Genomic DNA, 6,876 nt, shown 5'->3' with positions numbered 1-6,876 from the left:
TGTTTAAAACAGATTTTTTGACATTTTTGTGAAAAGTGCATCGATACACTATGAAAGTGTACTGATGCATTCCTTGAATATGCATCGATACACTATGAAAGGGCACCGATGCATTCCTTGAATGTGCATCGATACACTCATCGGGTTTAGGCTTTAAATCCCTAAAACTAACATTTTATCAAAACCCTCAAACTAAAAACACTCCTCAACCGTACGCCTCTCTTTCACTCTACTCTCTAAATTACTCAAATCAACGATTCCAAGTCAAATTTAATTCGTTCTTCAACTCTTAATCCAACTACATTCAACAAAATCGTGCAAACATCTATTCTCACTCAAATCCAAAAATTTTCAAGGTATTTTTCTAAAACCACTATTTTATTGATTTTGAACTTAAGACTAGTTTTAGTTAGTTTTAGTTTGAAATAGAGATCGGACATCGCTTATATTTTAATTATAAACTATAATCTACAACAAATTTCATCAAAAACACAATACTTTTCAAAAAAATAAATTTTGAAATAAAAAAATTTAAAATTGTTGTTTTTGATTTAATCAGGTTGTTTTCATGAAAACTATACTTAATATGATTTTTCAAACATTGTTTTCAAAATAGTTTTTCTAATTTTTCCCATTAGGATTATTTTAGAGAACCTTGAATATTACGTACTCATATTGAGTTTTGGATTGATTATATTGCATACATGTGTTTCAAAATTGTAGGTAACTCTATCCATTCTTATTCTAATCATGTTTAAATGTGCTAGGTCATCCTCTAGTCGGTCTTCAAACCGACCTCTTATTCCACCTCCCAATCCAAATCCAAACCCGAACGAATCGAAAATGATCATTCTAAACTCTTGTTTTAATGAGCCTGGTCGTAGACAAAACCACTACCATAGGTTCCATAATCTGTTTGAGTCATATAAAATCCGGGAAGAGCGTATTCCCTCTATCCAAGAAATGGTTAATATAAAATTTGCATATCTTCCTACTCTCCGTTGTTGGAAATTTGATAAACTTTTTCACCTCAAGCCTATCGTTTATCACCAATTAGTCCACATTTTCTATTCCAATGCGATTTGTGTCCAAAACGAGTCTCGTACCGAAACCATAGAAATTCGATCCTATCTTCTAGGTCAATTCGTTTATATTGACTCCAACACAATCTCCAATATTTTTGGATTAGATAACCAAGGTTTAGATAACGAAAAAGAGACTGTGGAAACACCTTATAAAGCTAAGGCTAGTGCAAGTACCTTAAGAACTCATCACGAGCGTTTTCCTCACTTGATCATCTCTTGGTGGTTTAGACCATCGGGACGTAGGTACTCTTCCCTTAGAGTTATAGATTTATGGTGGATACATTGTATCCAAAAGGATAAGAAAATAAATTTGCCACATATCATTTTTGCCGAGCTAGTTGAAACCGTGAACAATGTCCCGTCCAAACATGTAGAAACTTTAGTTTACGGTTGTCTTCTTAGCAACTTGTTTATCAAATCCAATCTTAGGGTATCGCTTGACGTAGGTATCTCACTTAAGAACACAATCAATCTCATAACCTTGAAAAAGTAGGGATGGTCCGGGGACAAGGATCAATGGGTTCGATCCCCCGAGAAAACATTGGGAGCTAGCTCTTCACGAGCTCATCCGGCACCAACAGTTGATGATGATCCAGAGCTTCAAGAGCTTATGTGAGATATTGACGATCATGTACTCGATGACGAGCCAGTCCAGCAAGAGGATCAAATGCCTCTATACTTTCGATCATTTTTTGAGTTATTTGATTTGAGGTTTATATCCATAGAGTCCCATTTAACTGCTATGGGGGCTCAATAATTGGAAATCCAACGGGAGATGCGCGCAAACAATGAAGCTATAAACGAACGAATAAAATGCGTTTACACTCGAGATGTGAGCACATTATCCTCCTCCTCCCGATCCACCTATGGATGATTAGACCTTGCCTTGCTTTGTTTTCTTAGGTTGATTTAGAACTCAATTGTTAAAATATTTTGGATGTTTTTGGATTTGTGTTTTGGATGATTTGGATATTTGTGTTTGAATGATTTGAATTTTTAATTTGAACTTGAATGTTTATATTTGGTTTTGAATGATTGAATTTGGTTTGATTAATTTAAGGTTGAATTTATATTTTTGCATCATTCTCATATTAGACTTATTTTGACCAATTTACCATTTTACATTGATTATGAATATTGATTTTGGTATTAATGGCTAATCTTTCTCTTGATTATGATCTTAGCAGCTTAAGCTATATCTAAATATCAATTGGTAATTATCTTACAAACTTGTTTAAAAATGTTTTATAGAGTTTTTTTGATTTAAAAAAATGGGGGAGAATATAGTAAGAGGGAGTAAGGGGAGTAATTTTTAAAATTGAATTCAAAAATGATTTTCAAAGAAAAATCTTAAAATTACTAAAATATTTTTATATCAAAAAGGGGGAGATTGTTGAAAACATTTTGATGTTTCGATATAAAAAAATTAAGTTTTATTGAATTTTAGTAATTTTGTAATCAATTTTAAAGTATATTCGATTAAAATTATTCGAATATCAAAATATTACTCCAAGTTTTTCAAATGTCAATTTCAATCCTTACTAAATTGTAAAATTGTGTTTTGAAACTTAAAATATTTTTGAAACAATTTTTACAAAGTATTTCGAACAATAATCAAGCCAAAAATTATTTTTACAAAGGAATGTACCGATACACTCTTGAAAGTACCGATGCATACCCAACAACGAATGCATTTTGTGTACCGATACACAGTTAATGCATCGATACAGTCCTGGCTCTATTGAAAAATCGAATGCAATTAATGTACCGATGCACTTGGAGTGTACCGATACACTAGGTCTTATAACGATCGAAATATTTGAATTTTACACATAGTGTACCGATGCACCCTTGAGAGTGTACCGATACACTTACGCTCCCACCAGATTTTTAAATGATAATTACACCATAACAATTCTATTGACTTCACCAATGATTCCCAAAATTCAGAATCAATTCAAGGTGTATTTAAACAAGCTAAGGAGCCATTTATCATTAACAAGAAACAAGAATTGAGAGACAATCAAAGAGAAAGCCTTGAACTCATCGTTCGAGCATTTTCAAGCCTATTTTCATTCAATAATCTTTTTTCTTTCAAGAACACCATTTGTGCTCAATTGTATTCATTCTTGAGTGTTCTTTCTTTGTTCTAGAATTGTGCAAACATCTTGCCTTGTGAGGTTTTCTGTAAGTTTGCGAAATTTGTAATTTTATCTTTGGTAGAGAGTGTTCTCAAGAATTTGGGGTATAATTCTTGAGGGAGTTGTAAAATTACTCTTTGTCATTAAAAGAAAGACAAATTATTGAACCTTAGTGTTAAGGTAGTGGACATAGACTTTGGTTGAGAAAGTCGAACCACTCTAAATCGTTGTGCAAATATTTTTAATTTTCTGCAAAAGCTTCCAGCAAAATTTTTATTGCCAATTCACCCCCTCTTTGCTGATTCGTCTATCAATTAACTCAACAAGCGTATATTGCCAATGTAATCAATGTTAGAGCCAAGGAAATGAGGTTTGAAGATATTATGACAGTCAGAGAATTTCCCGAAGTATTTCCAGAAGAATTTTCGGGATTACCTTCAGATAGAGAGGTTGAATTTCAGATTAAAGTAATGTCAGGATCAGCACCAATTTCAATGTTTCCTTATAGGATGGCCCCAAAGGGATTGAAAGAATTAAAGAGTCAGTTGCAGGAGCTTTTAAAAAAGGGATTTATCATACCTAGTGTGTTACCTTGGGATGCTCCAGTGTTATTCGTAAAGAAGATAGATGGTTCGATGCGCCTTTGTATTGATTATCGACAAGTCAACAAGGTGACCATAAAGAACAACTATCCTCTTCCAAGGATCAACGATTTATTTGATCAACTCAAGGGAGCTGCAGTGTTTTCTAAAATTGATTTATGCTCAGGGTGTAACCCCCTCAGACCGATGTGGATAGCCCGATCCGATCTGGAGTATCACATTAGGACCACTGGAGCGACCCACCATAAAAATAGCGGAAATTTTAAAACTTTTCTTAAAACATGTAAAGTCATAAAATCATTTATGAATACAAAATAAAATTTATCAGTATTCGAAATAAAATAGATTTTCAGACTCGGATATAAAAACAAAATACAAATTACATGCCCCCTAATCACATGTACCATACTCTGCAAGCAACGCCAAAAGAACTCCTTTATTGATGTCGATAGCTGCACTAGTACAATTCTTTTAACCTGTAATGGTGAGTAATAGAGTGAGCTTCAGAAAGCTCAGTAATACAGAACTACCAGGTGATGCTATAGGACTTGCAAATAAATGGAAAGCCATATAATTTCCTTATTGAATCAGACGTATATCGGTTTTTGGAATAATATGGGGTTCCACTGGTAGTTCATCGAGTAGAAGCCATGAATATCTCATTTCATAGGAAGAATTCATAGTATCACATTTTTAGGAGATCAAATAGGATGTCTAGTGTGTTCCAACAGTACGATAAAATCATCATAGGTACACTAATCAAATGATAGTTCGATAAATCTCATAAATCATACAGTAGTGGAGCTTTTTAAACTCGTATATTAAAACCATCGTATAAAGAGTTAACCTAAGGGAATATCTTAGGGCCTCAGGACCTACCCGACAATGATCTCAGGGCCACAGAGCCTACCTAAGAGTCACATTAGGTCCATAAAAATTTTCCAGCTTGATCAGAGCTGTACTTTACAAATCTGTATCTCCAAGATACAATTTATACAGTGATACAATTCCATAAGCCATCACCATTAAGTCGGTGCATCCATAAAATAGTAACCATATATTTCAGTGTACCATATGTTAAAACAATAAAATAATTAATTAATATATAGGGAATACACTAGAGAATCCAAGTATTTTTCAGAGGCATTTTGTAGTTATTAGTATGGATAACATGAAACTTGTGCAATTTCATTGAATTCCAGGAGCAAGATCTTATTGAAGAGAATCGATTACTAACCGATCTAATTAGACATTTAAGGTTGATAATTTAGAATTCCACTATGTTTCATGTGCATCAGGAAAGCGTTCAGGAATGACCGTAGTGATTTGAGCTAAAAAGGAGAAACGGAAGGTCAAGACCTTTACAATCCATGTTGATCGATCGGTTTATTGAACAATTCGAACTAAACAACTCTCGAAACTAATGCATGTCGACCCTTCAATTTATTGCCCTTCTAGGGTATTCACTCTTTAATACTAAAAAGTCTTGTCTATAGATCATCATCGCAATCATTGTTGAATAGCTCTTCCAACGATCTTTATTTCATTTCCACGTTTCAACAATATCAGGAAATACGAACGTACTTGATTCATGGTTCAAGACCCATAAGGATAATTCATCATGTAAATTCAACAGTGTTTCCAAACTCATCCAATCACCTACTTAATCCTCAGTCATTGAGGTTACTTAGTTCGTTTAGCAAGCAAGTTTATCTCAGTTACTTCAGAGTTTTCCATATTAATTCAGACGTTTCTAAATTTTCGATACATATTATACTTCCTTTCATTTCAATTTAGTTATAAAGTCATTCTGGTATTCGTGGTTGATTTATCTCACGAATATCCAGTTCTTAGTACCAAATGTGATCTACAGTTGTGCTGAGCCAAGTACTTATAGAATTATCATCGATCCAAACTTGAGAAGACGAACACGCATTTAAATGATATATATGCCATTCAGGTATTGACATAACATTATAGTTGATCTACTCACTTAAATTGTGTTTCATTGCTTTTAAGGGTAGTACAACACCTATGTTTATCTGAATTCCTTAATTAACTCAAGACATTTATTTAGTCTAAACCATAAGGGCATTTTGGTAATTTTGGTACTTAATGTTTTCCAATTATTTCAAAGCTTGAGAATAATCATTCATTCCCGATTTTGGTGATATTCTTGAGTCATTTCCATTATAGGGGTATTTTGGCCATTTTACAGATCCAGTGTATTTTAATCATTTCCTTCCATCTGATTTATTATTTAATTCAAATGTTTCATCTTTTCCAGACCTTTCGAACAATTCTGACAAAAAAGCACCCTTGATAATTTATTCTTAACTCGGAGATTTTTAGGTTAATTGCCTTCTCAGAAGTTACAAACAAGTTATCAGGAATTTTTTTTGTACAAAGATTGGATCTTAACAATTAAATCCGTAATTTATCGAGTTAAATACAAATCCTCAAAGTACTTTCTCATTCAGGGTCAACTTGAACTATTTTTACCTCTCAAGGGCATTTTCATAATTTCTTAACCAAATAATTTCGATATTAACCCTTAACGAAAATAATTATAATTTAAGGATCCTATGGTTAATTTGCTTTCCCGAAAATTCTCTGATCTTGAAATGATTCCTTAACAGACTTCTAGTATCTTGCATAAACCTTTTTGGGGTTAAAAATCGGTTATCCAAATTTTCTAAGCAAAACTAGCATATCTTACGCACAACTATAGTTTTATCAGTTCAATACGTCTTTTCAGAGTTATTAATCAACTTTCAGAGACAATTTTTGTCATTTTACAACATAAGGGTATTTTCATAATTTTACCAAACCGGAGTATTCTCATAATTTCTCATCCAAGTACCTTTAACATTTAACCTTTGATGATATAAATTATAAGTTACATATCCAGGGTTGATTCCTTTATCACAAATTACAGAACGTGTAATATAATTCTAACAATCCCTCGATTTCTTATATTAGTCATCCGAGCCGTATTCAGTTACCGAACTTTTACCGCATTCATATCGAGTGTATGAATTAATTAAA

This window comes from Hibiscus syriacus, unplaced genomic scaffold (genome assembly GCF_006381635.1).
Source record: "Hibiscus syriacus cultivar Baekdansim isolate YM2019G1 unplaced genomic scaffold, ASM638163v2 tig00000340_pilon, whole genome shotgun sequence".
Taxonomy (NCBI): domain Eukaryota; kingdom Viridiplantae; phylum Streptophyta; class Magnoliopsida; order Malvales; family Malvaceae; genus Hibiscus; species Hibiscus syriacus.
The sequence above is the reverse complement of the archived record's forward strand: the minus strand, read 5'-3'. Positions refer to the sequence as shown.